The sequence below is a fragment of the Nilaparvata lugens genome, chromosome 3, assembly GCF_014356525.2.
Source record: "Nilaparvata lugens isolate BPH chromosome 3, ASM1435652v1, whole genome shotgun sequence".
NCBI classification, from domain to species: domain Eukaryota; kingdom Metazoa; phylum Arthropoda; class Insecta; order Hemiptera; family Delphacidae; genus Nilaparvata; species Nilaparvata lugens.
The window spans coordinates 24439562-24457523 of record NC_052506.1 but is presented as its reverse complement, the minus strand read 5'-3'; the positions used below and the strand labels follow the sequence as shown (position 1 = coordinate 24457523).

General features: G+C 32.9%; 1 protein-coding gene across 1 annotated transcript in view; it reads right to left on the bottom strand.

The window, feature by feature from the left end:
• LOC111049528 (alpha-mannosidase 2) overlaps positions 1–4138 on the bottom strand; it is a 303216-nt gene extending 299078 nt beyond the window's left edge. The window contains exon 1 of the mRNA XM_039423362.1: positions 3947–4138. The gene's annotated coding sequence lies outside the window, so the exon portion shown is untranslated. The remainder of the gene's footprint in view (positions 1–3946) is intronic.
• Positions 4139–17962: the final 13824 nt, after the last annotated feature.

Genomic DNA, 17962 nt, shown 5'->3' with positions numbered 1-17962 from the left:
CAATACATGAATATAATGGAATACAAAATGAGTTCAATAATGAATTTTAAATTTAACAAAAAATGTAATAAAATTAGTTATTCTTGAAAATATATTTCTTATTGCTTTTGGCCTCATCCATAAATAATTGTTACTGGTGAAGAGTTGCAAAGCGTCTTTGCAATCAACATTCAAATTGGAATGAATCATTGATTCATTATTTCTTAGATTCAAATATGCTTTGCTCCTCTCATCTCTCCACTTATCATTCATCACCGAAAAACCATTTCCACAAATGCTGAAGTGGCAGGGATAGAGAGTAAATATTAAACCACTTTATACAAATTCTTGAACTCATCAGCATCACATGCACTGAAAAAATGTAGCCAATATTTAGTTAAAATCTGACAGTCTCCGCCACTCTACTAACTTAAAATGTTTTGATTTCCTCGTACTTTATTACATAGAACTTTATTGAGCAAATAAAGTATTTTTGCGTACTTTACCTTGCTTACAAAGTATAAAGTACAAGACCTCCAAATAAAGTACAATACTTTATTATATAGTACGGGTACAAATGAATATAATAAAAAATACAAAGAATAGGAAAACCTCGTTAATTCTAGTAGCTTATTTAAATGACTAGCTAAACAATTAGCAATTCAATTCTTTATTGTTTTTTGTCTATTATTATCAATCTGCTATCTATAGAGGTCTTGCCGTAGTTCAATTATAGGATTTCTAATACACACAGTACATTATGATTTTTTAATTTTATTTGACATGTCACTTATCAAGCTCAACTCAAGCGAGCCACTCTATCATTTTTTTTGAGATAGGCCATTAATTTCAATATATTTATGGTTTTCTTCTATCAAGTGCTCCACAAGGCTGATTATTGAGTATTATTTTTTGATTTTAGAGCTTGAATTTGCTCCTGGAAAAAATAAATAAAGGGTGCGTTATGTTTTTAATAACTTTTATAAGTAGCCCATGCAAATAAAGTAATTTTGAATGGATATTCAAAATACAATACATGAATATAATGGAATACAAAATGAGTTCAATAATGAATTTTAAATTTAACAAAAAATGTAATAAAATTAGTTATTCTTGAAAATATATTTCTTATTGCTTTTGGCCTCATCAATAAATAATTGTTACTGGTGAAGAGTTGCAAAGCGTCTTTGCAATCAACATTCAAATTGGAATGAATCATTGATTCATTATTTCTTAGATTCAAATATGCTTTGCTCCTCTCATCTCTCCACTTATCATTCATCACCGAAAAACCATTTCCACAAATGCTGAAGTGGCAGGGATAGAGAGTAAATATTAAACCACTTTATACAAATTCTTGAACTCATCAGCATCACATGCACTGAAAAAATGTAGCCAATATTTAGTTAAAATCTGACAGTCTCCGCCACTCTACTAACTTAAAATGTTTTGATTTCCTCGTACTTTATTACATAGAACTTTATTGAGCAAAATAAAGTATTTTTGCGTACTTTATCTTGCTTACAAAGTATAAAGTACAAGACCTCCAAATAAAGTACAATACTTTATTATATAGTACGGGTACAAATGAATATAATAAAAAATACAAAGAATAGGAAAACCTCGTTAATTCTAGTAGCTTATTTAAATGACTAGCTAAACAATTAGCAATTCAATTCTTTATTGTTTTTTGTCTATTATTATCAATCTGCTATCTATAGAGGTCTTGCCGTAGTTCAATTATAGGATTTCTAATACACACAGTACATTATGATTTTTTAATTTTATTTGACATGTCACTTATCAAGCTCAACTCAAGCGAGCCACTTTATCATTTTTTTTGAGATAGGCCATTAATTTCAAGCTTATTATCGTGCTAGCTTTTTGCAGTATGCTCCATGCTTATTATATCACCAACTATCGACTGCAATGATGCAGTGATCTTCATAAATTTTTGTACCGTCTGACTAACTTCGCAAATTGCTTTGCACACCCCAGGGAGCAGCTCTGCTTCTAATTATCAGAAAGGGTTTTGATGGGGAGAGACCTGCCCCAGCAGAAGTATCAAATTTCACTCATTTGAAGCACGCAGATGCCATTCTTGACTTGGTATTTCCATTAATTATTGACGATCAATTATATTAATGACAACATTGAACCTTATTAAAACCCGAATTGGATCATCAAATTGAAGGACTGTTATCGAAAGTGATAGAATGCTTTTATTTTCATAAATAAACATAATTTCATAATAGCATGAGAGAAACATTTTATATCTCACACTTAAAATCAAAAAACAAAACAAGAGATATTAAGTGCCGGTTGAATTTAATCCTGATTAATTTCACGAGAACCAATCAGAAAAGAGCTTTTTGAAAAGGCGGCTTCTCAGATTGGTTCTCGTGAATCAGGATTGAAATTTAACCGGCTTTTGTGCAACCGGCACTAAGAGGACGTCAATCCGTGGTTAAATTTAAAAATAATATATGGAACCGGCTATTAAACTCTTCTCATCGTCACATCAAGCATAAAAAGACTCTACAAATAGCAAATAGCAAAAAATCTCACACAAGAAACGTTAGGTTTTCCAAAGAGATCACCAAATTTCTAAACAATTAATAAATGATAAAATAGTAGTGATGAATTCATATATAAATTCAAACGGTAAATCATCTTACTATAATACAGTTTTTTAGGCTACTACAACTGTAACAGCAATAAGTAAGGAATATATAAGTAATGTACAATAATATATATATATATTCAGGAGTAGTATTTGTGAAAAAAATAATAAATTCTTATAGTATTGGCTCTATTCATAACAACTAACCACAATAAAAGACAACCAAACCATGGTTGATTAAAACAGTACTGTACGATGGATTTAAGATAAAAATATAAGAGGTATTACACAACATAATTTATATGTTGTGTGGGTCTTAATTATGTTGTCTTAATTTATATCTCTCTATGGGGGTGTTCTCCTGATACTCATAAAATCCTACTGCTTCAAAAGAAGGCAATAAGAACTATTTCCAATGCTGACTACTTGGAGCACTGCAAGGGATCAATCAAGGGATAATGACTGTATATAGCTTGTTTGTTTTCATGTTGGCCGTAAATGTAAAGAAAATTTGAATTTGTTTATATGTAGGGAAAATATTCACCACTATTATACAAGAAATAGGTAGGCCTAAGACATTGATGTGCCCTATACCAGACTTAATGGAGTTCAGAAAAGTTCAAAGTTAATCTCTTTAAAAATATTCAACAAGCTACCCATCAATGTGAAGAGTCATGACAATAAAAAAATGCTTTCAAGAATAGATTAAAAATGCTTCTAAGTTCTAACGGAAAATCCTCTTTATTCACTAGCTGAGTATTTTAATATGGATGAAGGGATATTTAACAATAATTATTTCTGAATATATGTTCATATTTCCTATTGACATTATACTTAAAGTAATATTTGTATTATAGTGCATATCCTAGAAGTTAAGGAATTGACGTGATTATTTGTTAGATCTTAATTTAATTTATGGCTGACGTTTCCAATTATTGTATATTCTGTATACCGTACCGTACTTAAAGGAATAAACTTTATTATTATTATGATTTTTCATAAAATCATATATTATTATAGGCTAATACCAGTTATATATCACATCAATACTAGTCTCTCTGAAATAAAACTCAATACTCGAGTAAAAATTAGCATGTTGTCCACATGCTCCTTGATAAGAATGACGTTGTTATAGAAGATAAGAATCATAATCAACGAGAACTGCATTATCTGACGCTTAACCGAGGTTTAAAATAGATCCTGGATCAACAAAAGACCTGTTCAGATGCACCAGTGCTTTGTTATAACACCACAGCAGTGCGGTATTGTATCAAAGAGTAAACAAAGTGCTCACAGCACCTGCAGACGAGATTTAGGTTAGGATTAATCCAGCGTTTTACTCACAATTCAGATGACTGCAAGAGTGTATCCGTTATCTGGGCGACTTAATTCTAACACAGGACACAATAATCTAACACAATAACCGTCTAAAACAACGACCGTACGTTAATACCGTTAACAGGACGTAAATACGTCCACTAGTGTACATCAAACGATAACGACTGATGAGCAAGCCAAATCCAAACTGACCAGTATTCGAGTTGAGTCTTCGCCAGGAGCAAGGACAGAGACAGAAGACGGTGCGCGCGCAGCTCTTGTACGCAAGCGCAATGCGCATATTGGCACCGGCGGTCAGGGAATTTCAAACGTCAATAGGAAACTCTGCTGTGTGCCAAGACTGGTGTAGCAGGGAAGTTTCTCAGGGAATTTATTCCCTCTCGTCGGCTGAAAAGGGACTAAATCCGAGGGAAATGTACCAGTTGAATTTCCAGAGTAATATGATTGGGTTTTCTGTGTACATTTAACTTACAATGATTGTTATGAAACGAAAATCCAAATTAAATGCTGTAATTCACCCCAAAGACTTCTGCTCCTGCAAATTAAATGCTGTAATTCACCCAGAAGACTTATGCTACTGCAAATACCATCTAGCTGTTTACCCTGTATCAATTAATTGATTAGCCTTGAATAATCCAATATTTCAGTTATTTCCACCCCTTACAATGATTGATTTATAGCGTATAGAACTGTTTTTCAATTGTATATTTTCGATATTGGAATGTCATGATGTGTGCATATCCTATTATATTAAGCGAGCAATTTCTGTATTTTTATTTATATTTATGTTCATCGGATCTCGAAAACGGCTCGAACGATTTTCACGAAATTTGGAACATAGTTGTTTTATGACTTAAAAATTCGATTGCACTGGGTCTCATCCTCGGGAAAACTCGTTGAACGACATTAAAAGGATAATAAATTCATCCTTGGCTGAAACAGCTGTGAATAGTAAAAAAGTAAGTGAGCGAGTGAGAATGTGAAAAATAAAATATCGCATCCCGAAATTCATAAGATGACATAGCAAGCTGTGAAATATAAACACGATCATTTTAGAGAATTGTGTTCTGTTTATCAATAAATAAAAATAACGAGCAAAGCTCGGCGCTCCGATTTTTCTATACTATTAAACGAGCAACTTCTGATAATATATCTAGATGTTTATATATCTGTATGTGACCAGATCTCGAAAACGGCTCTAACGATTCTCACGAAATTTGTACCAAAGTAGGTCTATGATATGAAGATTCGATTGCACTAGGTCTTAACCCTGGGATAACTCGCTGAAGGACATTAAAAGGATAAATACGTCCTTGGAAAAACAGCTGAAAATTTTGTCGTCTGTCAATACCATAATCCTATTATATTAAGCGAGCAATTTCTGTATGTCTAATTATATTTTTATATCTGATTATCTGGTTATTTATGTTCAACGGATCTCGAAAACGGCTCCAACGATTTTCACGAAATTCGGAATATAGTAGGTTTATTATATAAAAATTCGATTGCACTAGGTCTCATCCCTGGGAAAACTCGCTGAGGGACATGAAAAGGATAATTCATCCTTGGAAAAACAGATGATAATTCCGTCGTCTGTCGATAACAGAAGACGAGTGTGCCTGTGTGGGAGATCAGCTGTGTAATCAAATAGCTTACTGTATCATGAGAGAAATATAGAAATTTTAATTGATTTGATCAAAATAATCTGATTTCTTGACATGAGATGGTAAGCCATACAGGGTGATTCTTAATTATGGTAAAATAATTTAATACGTGATAGTAGAGGTAAAAATAAGAAGACATAAGAAGACTTATAAACATATATCCATGAACGCTTCATTAGCGAGCTATACAGAGTGAAAGTTTTCGTCCGGAATTCAGTTCCTCTGGTGAAATACAACGATGCTGAATTGCTTGGGGACTAGTTTTTGAAAAACTTATGCTAGATTCACATGGAAAAATATCTGAAAAATTGAATAAAACTAGTCTGGAAGCTGTAGTGTGGGTAGTTTTTGAGAAAAAAGTTGGAATATGCAAAAAATCCAAGTAGAAAAACACAGACTTCTACGTTTGATGCCCAATAACTTTCTTTAATGACCAGTAAACAAATCATTCTTCGCAATAAAAATTGTAGAGAATTTAATTCTGAAAAGAATCATGTAAGCTGTGTAATAGTATATTTCGCACCTAGGGCCGAAAATGAGATATTTCCGGCTCGAAATCGGTTTTTAAGTCCAAGGCCGTAGGCCGAGGACTAGAAAAGATTGAGAGCCGGAAAAACATTTTTGCCCATGGTGCGAACGCTATTTTTCGCCACACCCAAAAAAAACTTCCCAATATATAAGAAATTAAAAAATAAATAAAATTCAAACAGCCTATTTTGATAGTTTGAATCTTGGTTATGACAACTTTTACTGTCAATTAATTTCAATATTACTAATTAATAATTTACAATAATGACCATATTTTTATACTATTAATATTAGGCGCGAGCTTTGCGCCCGGTGCAATATCATGGATAGATGGATGAATAGAATTTTCATTACTATTTTGAAATAATGTGATGAAAAAATTAATATAATTATTGCATATTTCACAGTTTTGTCTCAAATATATCTAAAAAATTGATTGAAATTTAAATTACGGTAACTAATATAAAAAATAGGTATAAAAGTCGAAATTCATCAACAAAAAAAAAAGTCATTGACCGAGATTCGAACCTAGATCATGTTTGTTATTCACTGGATTTGAGTTCTGACTGATGTGTTACGCCTTTATGCTCTCGGCCATTCCGTACTGTTGAACATTGAAGCCTGACTGATAACCCTTAGCATACACGTAATACTGTAATACTAGACTTCTAAAAAAGTTACTTCACTTCTAAAAAGCGTACCGTACAACAGACTTTGGCTCATGACTTATATTATTAAAATTAATATATTATCTGTCTCACAATAAAATTTTCACTCTGAATTAAGTCAGATAACGTAGGCTATGTAGGCTACTATAATAATAGAGTATAGCGCAAATTTGAAGCCGGTTTGCTGGCATTTTCACAACAAAATATTGCTCTGAAAATAGTTAAATCATAGAGAAAACATTCGAAGATTCAATCTTGAGTGGGCCTAATGTTTTCTCTATATGGTTTAATATTGAAGAAAAATTATCTAAAAGTTTTAATAATGAATTACGGAAAAATTACTAGGAATTTTTCAGTCAAGGCTGAGTTTTACCAGTAGGCTTACCTTAAACTTCAGATCTGTGCTGTATTTGCTTATTATTATTGTTGATTGTATTGCATTAAGAAGTGGAATTCGATAATAAAAAAGAAACAATTATTAGGTACTCTACCTCACTTTTAAATATTGATAGGCTACAATTATTGTACTTTGAATTCAAATTCGATTCTTCACTTTTAAATACTTGCTGTTTTATGAGGAGAGAACTAATAACTCATAAGTTGTAGCTGATTGCAAATAAAATATTCGGTTTTTACTAAATGTCTTATTTTTATATGAAAGTAACATATTATCTAAATGACATTAAACTTATACCAAAAGACTAAAGATGATGTTTAAAGTGACCTCCGTTGTTCTGAATGCATATGTTCAGACGTCTTCTCATCGATTGTCGGACCCTCAAATATTCCAGGAGTCTGCTTTATCATTTCTATTCCATTCAAAATCCTTAATCGGAGTTCTTCAATGGTATCAATCGAAGTATTGTATACTAAGGTTTTCAAGTGCCCTAAAGATAAAAATTCAAAGGATTTAATTCTGGTGACCTAGCTGGCCATGGTACTGGCCCACCTCGGCCTATCCATTGATTTGGAAAGCTGTGATTCAGGTGTTCACGAACAGCAACACTGAAGTGTGCTGGAGCTCCATCATGCATAAACCAAATGTTCCGGCGCAACTGAAGAGGTACATCTTCAAGTAAGATAAATAGCTACTCTCTCAAAAAGTTTAAGTAGATTATGCCATTAAGCCTGGGAGGAAGCTCGAACAGAAGTAGATGATCTCCTATGATTCCTGCCCAAATGTTTACTGAAAACTGATGTTGTGGACGATTAGGATTGATGGCATGAGGATTCTCATCTGCCCAAATATGTATGTTGTGGACGTTAACGATAGCTGTTCTTGTTAAGTGTGCCTCGTCGGTAAATAAAATGGTTGTTAAAAAGTTTGGGTAAACAAGTTTTACTAAAAACCATCGGCAAATACCAGCACAGGGAATACAGTCTCGTGGCAATAGAGTATGAACTTTCTGAAGGTGGTATGGATGTAATTGTTGCTATTTTAGTTTCCTCCAAATAATAGATTGATGGTCATTAAGCTGCACTGACAATTCTCTTGTGCTCTTCTCTGGATGTTCATAAATTTCATTAAGAACTTGCTCTTCTAACTCAACAGTCATAGTAGATCGGGGTCTGCCTGCATAAATGTGCTCTTTGGATATCAATGAACCTATTTCAGACAGACGTTGATTAATAGTGGCAAAAAACCTTGAACATGGACATACTCGGTTAGGAAAGTTCTCTCGATACAAACGTTTTGCTTCAGTACTATTACAGTAGTGTCCCATTCCATACATTAAATGCATGTCAGCTAATTTGGAGTATGAATAATGTTTGAAATTACATACCATTTTTTAAAAAGTTGAAACTTAACTCAAAATCAAAGTGAAATGGTTACAAATAACTGGTTAATAGATTAAACAAAAAACAGCGCGGTTATAGTAGGCCTAACTTACAGTTTGTTGTTTTGTTCAACAGTGAGCTAAAATATTTCTGAAATTATTCTCAGTTGATAATTTCTTTTAAATATTTTCTTTTTTAAAACAAAATAAATCAGCTGTTTTGGAACATCTGTTATTAAAATACATGTTTTATTGCAATCAGCTACAACCTATGAGTTATTACTTCTCTCCTCATAAAACAGCAAATTTTTGTTGTGTATGTACTACATAGGAATACATTTTATTCAACTTTTATTCAAATTTAGTTTACACAGCTTACATGATTCTTTTCAGAATTAAATTCTCTGCAATTTTTATTGCAAAAAATTATTTGTTTACTGGTCATTGAAGAAAGTTATTGGGCGTCAAACGTAGAAGTCTGTGTTTTTCTACTTGGATTTTTTGCAAATTTCAACTTTTTTCTCAAAAACTACTCACACTACAGCTTCCAGACTAGTTTTATTCAATTTTTCAGATATTTTTCCATATGAATCCAGCATAAGTTTTTCAAAAATCAGTCCCCAAACAATTTAGTATCGGTGTATTTCACCAGAGGAACTGAATTCCGGACGAAATCTTTCACCCTGTATAGCTCGCTAATGAAGCGTTTATGGATATATGTTTATAAGAACTTTTTCTCTCATTTTTACCTCTACTATGATGTAGTAAATTATTTTACCATAATTATGAATCACCCTGTATATCATAATATTCAAAGTTAATCATTATTTTACAGTTCTAAGTGATTAGTGAGTGTTATTTTGTTATTAAATTTGGTATGTAAACAATCTAAATTAGAACTTTTATGTTTTCAAATATTTGTACTGAAAATTTGATCTGAATTCAAGTGTATGGAACATAACCTACTTTTTGGAATATTTATAGTGTATAAATAAAAATTCGGGGAAGAAACACTTTTGGGCTGTGCCTGTTAGTCCTTTCCCAATTATTTTAGAGAATTGAGTTCTGTTTATCAATAAATAATAATAACGAGGGAAGCTCGGTGCCCCGATATTGGAAGAGAGTGAACGAGTGCATGTGTGGGATCATCCAGCTGATCTCACGAGAAGAAAATTTCAGCAAAACGTATTTTCGTTTATTCCTCTTTTTTTTAGGAAACATGTTCACTTCAGAAAGTCAAAAATAGTAACTAGATGCTGTTAGTGTAGAGTAGTACATGGTATATTAACAAATATTGTAGCAAACATAGTATATCATTCTAAATCGAATTCATAGTATAACTATTTGTAATTAATGATGTGTTTGTTTTTTGAATATTGTGAATAGGTTGTTATTTTGATGAGTGATAGTAGCTTAACCTAGATTTTGATTTGGACTGTAGTATAAATTTTAAAAGGGCCAGTTTTGGGCATAATCCTGTTTCGCCTCCTCATATAACTGTAAAAATATGTGTACGACTGAGAAAATGAATAAATAAATATAAACTATGAATTCAATCTTCCGTTACAAATTTTCTATGCTTTTACACTCCAAATCAAAACTCGGTTAGTCCAGTAATGGAAGAGTTATAGAGGGAAAAGTTTGGAAGACAATTTTTGACCCCGCAGTTCTGTTTAGGGTAGTAGGGAGGTAAACATATCAAAAGTCCTCACCCCTACTCCCTGTGCTAAGGGGGTGGGATTGGTTCAAAGGTATCATTTTTTGGTTTCTCGCATATAACATTCATATTACGGACATGACTGTTCTATACAAAATTGAAGGTTACATAAATTCCTACAATATTTAACATACAACTTCTTCTTGTATCTCCTATACTTCTCGAGATATTCGCTCTTGAAGGTGTGAAATTTAAAAAAAAACACGTTTGCTTCCAATTTTTTGCCATTTTTGCTCTTATAACTTCTTTAACATCGATGGAAAAAATCCATGCTGATTATGAGCGTATAGAGCACCAAATTCTCTTCAATATTATGTTTAATTTCACACTTTTACGCATTCTCCTACGACTGTTGCAGAAACTTTAGTGTTGAGTGTGAAATCTTCAGTTTTGCAGCAATAGACCAATTGACAAAGGAATTTGGAGGAAGTGTTTTCAGCACCATTTTTGACTTTGCAGCATGTTGGGACCAATTAGGGGATGAACATGTCAAAAGTCGCCATCCCTACCCCATGTGCTGAAGGGTGAGGGTGGTTTAAATGTTGCATTTTTTAACTTTTTGCTTCCACGATTATATCTAGGCAACAATCCGTTTAATCATCATGACTAACTGTTCAAAAATTACGGTTGATAATTTTTCTACAATTTTTGTTCAATAAAATTTTGTGATATTTCCAACAGTTTTCGAGATATCCGCTCTTGGAAGTGTGAAATTGTCGAAATAACAGGTTTCTATCCTCAATTGAAAGAATAAGACTTTACATAATAATACCATACAATCAAATTATTAGGTTTCTATCCATTGTTTTGCTCTTTCAGGGCTTATAACTCTCCAACAATGCATTGTAAAAATGAATGCTCATTGTAGGTTTGAAGATTGTAGGCATAAAATTATCTTCAATTTGATATATTTTTTCCCTATTCCAAGTTTTCTTTCCATTGTTATAGCAGCTTTAATGTGAGGGGTTGAATTTTAAATGCTGCAATAATTGATCATTTGACAATGAATTTGACAATAATCATGAAACTCTGATGGAGAAAATTCAAGGGTGTGTGTGGAGCGCAATATTTGACATCGCAGCTTGCTTGGGACTAGTTAGAAGGTAAACATAGCATCTTCATCCCCTCTGTTAAAGGTGTGGAACCGCTGAGTTGACACTTGTTTCAAACTTAAAAATTACACCCCCTACATTAAAGATGCTATAACAACGGAAGGAGAACTCGGAATAAAGAAAAAATACATAAAATTGATGATGTTTCAATGTTCTTCAAACCTACAATGAGCATTGCATTAATTTTTACAATGCGTTGTTGGAGGAATATAACCCCTGAAAGAGCAAAATAATAGACTCTGTTATTTCGACAAATCCACACTTTCAAGAGCGAATATCTCGAGAACTGTTGGAAATATCACAAAACTTTATTGAACAAGAATTGTAGAGAATTTATCAAACGTAATTTTTTAACAGTTAGTAATGATGGTTAAACGCATTGTTTCCTAGATATAGTCGTGGAAGCAAAAAAAAAAAAAAAAAAATCGTTGAATAATATTATGAACTATATTTTACGTGTTATTTCAAATCTGAAATCTTCAATCTTTGGATGCATGATAGAGCACATCTCTGTATAAGTATTATTAGTTCATAGAATGTTCATCACAAATATTGGGACGAATAACTTATTTTTTTTGAAGCGTTTATAAAATATTGTATCATATTCTTTATTCATTACTGTATTACTAACTTGATACATTTACTGTATTTCTTAATACATTACTATATCTAAGGTCATTTTATTTTTTGTTCATTTCTACAAACTCTTATCTTTGGAATTATTGAGTCAAGTGAATCTTTAAAGCTCGAGCTTTTTTTAGATTGTAATAATAATGATCGAAGTTTTCTCAGGGAATCTATTCCCTCCCGTCGGCTGAAAAGAGACTAAATCCGAGGGAAATGTACCAGTTAAATTTCCAGAGTAATATTATTGGGTTTTCTGTGTGCAGAAAAGTGTAGTTCTTCCTATCTCAGATTCAAAAATAATTTTCATCTGATTAAAAAATTGCCAACTTTGTCATGACTGGAAATAAGGCTAAATAAAGCTATCTATTGTATCAGTTCAAGAACTCATTGTGAACTAATCTCTGAGAAAATATAAGCTGGGTGTCGTTGGTCGAGAGAATGGTCGTTGCAGCAAAGGTACTGCTTTCTAAACGATCGTTGCTTGCATCTGATTGGCTGGCTTCAGAAGAGCGATGGATGGAATGGACGAGTCGGCCAATGGGAAGCGTAGTCTTGTTCTCTTTCAGAGAGGGTCTCAGTTCATCTAGTACTTATTTTGACCATTTATTTATTCTTTATTCATACAAAAGTACATCATCAAAATGATAGGGAGAGAAAATATAAAGGTAACCTTGTGCTATTCCTCTCCCAAATAGGCTAGTCCGAAATAGGTTAAGCCTTGTAGTTCCTCACTTTACAAAATTTTCAGTCATTGAATATGTTCACAAAGAAGATTTCCAAATTTAGATGCTTCGAAACCAAAAATAGAACAAATATTCCACATTATTATCACTTAAAATTTCGTGAGAAACTCGAGCAAGTTGGAAGTTGTGGCAACACGACATAATATGTCGTAATATGACATATCATATGACATAATAATTATAACCTTGAAAGTTATGTTTAATTATGTTTGAAAGGTAAAAGAGTAGGTTGACGGTTAGGTTTTAATTGTGGGGTTGATTGTGTGTAACCATTATAAATTAGTTGATGATGAGGATTATTAGATTAGGATTACATGGTAGTATGCTGATATTATGAGAAATATATGATGCTGTACCCACTGGACTTTCTGGAAGCAGCGTGAATTAGACGAACAGCTGATTCAAGATCAAATGGAATCCAAGATGAAATGAATATCACCCTTCCTCATCATAGTGCTTCTACAGTAATATTAAATTCTTTCCGATCATCCAGATTTTAGCCAATTTCAATGATAATTCGAAGAGGAACATTCGAAATTTTATTATACAAACATTACAATTAATTTGCAAGACAATGTTATTATTATTATTCAATTTGGTTATCTGGTACCATAAAAAGTCACTTGATTTATCTTCAACTTAATCTTTCTGATACACAAGTATTCCCTTTCATGATATACAAACAAGCTTACAGTATCTAAAGTTGGTAGACATTCTGTCTACTAAGGTTATAGAGTTTCCACAATTCATTTTGCAGAATATAAAAACAATATCATCCTCTTTTTGGCTGCCGCCTGCTAGATAGGACTATCCTCCAAAACCGCTCCACATTAAATTTAAGGACGGTTTGATCTCTCGGAGCGGGTTGTCCTGCATGCTTCTCACTCCATTCTCCCACAAGAAATAGAACAAGAAAGAGACGGGAATCTCACAAGAGTTTGTTTCCTCCCAGCCAAAGGACACTCTAGCCTCCAAGCAGGGTCCCGCTTGTTGCCTGCTAAAGGAAAGGACATAAGACTTTTCCATGATTTATTTCGCTGCCGTCACCGGGAGGAGGAAGTTTCACGGGGTGAGTCAGCAGGGGGGGGGGAAAGGTCGCTGGGGGAATAAATGTATATTTGTTTAGTCCCTTAGTGGATGAAACTTTGCTCAACCGCTCAAAAACATGATATATATTCGAAACGTTGTTTTGTTTATACGCGGCGACTGCAAAAGGAAAGATTATCCGCTCCTATTTATTTGTTTTCCAACTTGCAGTTCTGACACTCTTGACTAGCATAGCCACCTCTATTATAATCTAATACAAGGCCCTGGCCTACAATATCGCAACGTCGCAGTGTAGGCCTGCAATCTTCTATACTTATAAAATTCTTATCTCACTGACTCACTCACTGATCACGATTTCTGGAAAACTACTCGATGGATTGGAACAAAACTTGGAATATAGCTTCCTTATAATTCTTAAGTTCTCATTAAGAATTATTTCGGCGATATTTCAACTCTAAGGGTTTAAAGTTCGTCTTTTAGCATGTGTATTCTTCTTCTCCCAATCTCTTAATTCTAATAAAAATTTCCTTATCATATGTTACTGTAGAACTATAATCCAGAGAGAGTACCTCTTCTAAACAGTTGTTAACTGGCAACTGACTAATAATTTTTTGTCAGGTTGGCAATAAGTTGAGTTGACTTTATTAGGTTGGCACCAAGTTGAAGAACTAATTCTTCTAATTCTAAGTGTGTGTGTGTGTGTGTGTGTGTGTTTGTGATCAAATTTATACCTAAAATAGTCATTGATAAGCTATATAAACTGCCACAAGTCCCATATCTGTAAAAATTTCAGGAGCTCCGCCCCATCTATGCAAAGTTTGATTTTAGATTTTCAATTATCAGGTCTCAGATATAATTTGAACAAAAAATTTCGAGTGGAAAAGATTGAGCATGGGAATCTCTTCAATTAATGTCCAGTAATTTTTTCACCTAAAATTGAAAATAAGCTTGAAATTTGAGAAAATGTAATTATTCAATATTGCAAACTGTTGATTCTATTAAATCATTCACTATGAAGAGATACCAGACTGCGTGTGTATCCAGCGTTATTGACATGTCAACAGCTGGCTCAGATCTTTGACTTGAGATGCGCGTTTACACTAGCGTCAGGTGATCAATTTTCATAACTGCAAGGAAGGTTGTGTGAGTGCGCCACACCAGATTTTTTATTTCTCATAAAACAAACTTTTATGACGGATGTTGCTTTATCAATTGATCCTATTCTATCAAGACTAATATTTTGTTTGTATATCCGACAGATCACGAAAGCTGCTTAAAAATTTCGATGAAATTTTAATAATTCAGTATGATTGACTGAGCGAAGTGGGGTCTAAGATTCAAGTCGTCGGTTTAGCATTTCTTTTAATGTTTAAATATCTAAATGATTAGATTTTCATGAAATTTGACAGGTATGTTCCTTTTTAAATTGCGCGTCGACGTATATACAAGGTTTTTGGAAATTTTGCATCTCAAGGATAATATAAAAGGAATAAGGAGCCACCTTCATACGCCAATATTAGAGTAAAAATCAGACTATAGAATTATTCATCATAAATCAGCTGTCGAGTTGATTATAAATCGCATGCCATGACGCATGCAATTCAATATCTCAATGTAACTTGATGAAAAATCCGCAGCTGTGTAGACTATAAATTGCATGCCTCATTGAATGCAATTTCTATGCACTATCAAATAGGATGCAAAGAACTTATAACAGCTTGTCTGGGCGCATAGATGTTTTCTGGTTTTCTTGCGCTAGACTCTGGAAAGCGTTATTATGATAATCAAATCTTGTGTAAGCATGATCTGATCGAATAGATAGTTGGTGGATGTGCTTATGGTTTGGGACGTCGTTCAGTTATAAATGTTATTTATTCTATTGATAAAATTTTTGTTCATTGATTGTTATTATATTCTTTAATTTTTATAAGTTTTGGAATTTTGAATTCTCAATTTGTTTTATTTTTACTTTTTTCATAAGTATTTGAAATCTTTGAATTTTTCATTTTTGTATTAGGTGGTATTTTCGTTGTTTGTATTATTTATTATTGCATAATTTCGTATTATTTTTCTTTTTTCTTCTGTATCTATACAATTTTCATTGTTAAGGAGACATATTTTTGGATACCCGTTGTCTCCATTGTGGATGAATAAATAAATCAACTATTGATTGTGTGCGATAGTGCATGCAATTGATAACTAAAATAACATAATGGAGTATTGTCTCTCGAACTTTCTCTGCTTTGAACTCAGGCTGTCCTGTTTTGACAGTATGTCTTGAAGGATATTAGCTTTTGATGTTATCATTTTTGATATACCAACCCCAACAGCCATTAGCCATTTTCACACCGATATCTCGCCGACACGACATACAGACAGGATTTACTCTGATGGACAGTATAAGATGAGGCAACGGTTTATAACTGCGCGAGGTCCACTGTTCACAGAACTACTAGTATTATTTGGAGGGTATTTTTAAAACTTCAGAAGTGTCCGTTGTGGAATCTATTTGCAAAGAATGAGGAAATCTTGCCAAAATTTAACTTGGCGAAAGAAAGGGGCTATTTATTAAAGCGGCCAAATAGCTGTTGTTGCTTTTCCTAATGTAAAAATATTTTCCATAGAAGTAAGGCGCTTTTCCCATGAATCAATTATTCCCAAACATTGATTGTTTTACCAAATAAAATAGAAGGTAGCTTCCGATAAAATATTGGAGAACATGCATAACAGTTCGTTGATATTCACTTGAACTGTTAGTATTCCTCATTAATAGCATCAATGCTCCCCATTCAAACAGTGCTGTGAATCTTACTATAATTTGGTTACTTCAGATCAGATGAAGATAATAACCTAATGTTGATGATCGCTATAATTGTTTCAATTTCATGTTTGACATTTTTGCTTTTTATGCCAGCTGTTATCCTATCCTATTATATTAAGCGAGCAATTTCTGTATATATATAATTATATGGTCACTAGCAAGAACCCGTGCTTCGCAAGGATCTATTTTAAAACTTGACAAAATGAAAACTTGGCGTAATGAAATTTTGAAGAATTGAGAATAGGCCTATAACCATCCTTGGTTAATTAAGAATCTATAAGCAAAATTTCAAGTTAATTAGTCCAGTAGTTCAGACGTGATGATGCGTCAAACATAATTTTCCTATCCCGTACGTGCATAAGCCAGCTCTTTACTTTATATAATTATTATAGATATAGTTGATGACTGATAGAGATAGGACTGTGGAACAGAATAGTGGTGAAACTATGATAGCGCCAGAAGTGTCTCAAACACAATAGTAGGTACTACATGAACTTTTTGAAAGTGATTTGAAAAAATGTTAAAACAACAGAACTGAATCCTTATCATTCTACCTTCATTTAGAGAGGCTTTTGTTTGAGCAGAATGAAAATCTATTTATAAAAAAATGAATGTCTGTTTGTGTGTTTGTGTGTTTGTTTGTATGTTTGTTTGTTCCCTGTATTCTTGAAAACTACTTGACATACGGCATGAAACTTTGGGAATATATTGTGTGAATATTGGGGATGGTTTCTGAACAGGAATTTTAATAGGGGGGCTGATTATAATTATTTATTAATCCATTTCACAGACATATGTTTTCGAAATTTTCGGCCGAGCGGCTACTGAAGAACGAAAAGATGATCATGATCCAAGATCATATTGTGATAATATGATTTAGCATCTAAAGTTACCAGCTGTAATAAACACATCACCCTGTGATAAATTATTGTGTACTGGTATTACCAAACGGTAGTTTGGAGTTGAAGTGTAGTTGATTGGTACCAGCTGTTGATAATGGTTCCTTAGAAGACCTATACAAATAATATTATCTCTCCCCTATCATTGAGAAACTGGAAACTGTTGAAAAAAAATCATTCACCTAATGAAAGAGGGTTGTTCATATTGCATTCATTAATTACTGAAGAATGAAAGAATAATTTAATTTTTTTTGAATTTAGCTTAGCTTATATTCATCCTGAAATGGAAAGAATATGGAATTCTGTGTGATTCATCGTACATTGCATATTTCCGGGACCATATATCGACAATCTACATATATGAAAATATTAAATATTTTTCTTTGAAACACTGATTAAAATTTTTTTTTAATTGAAA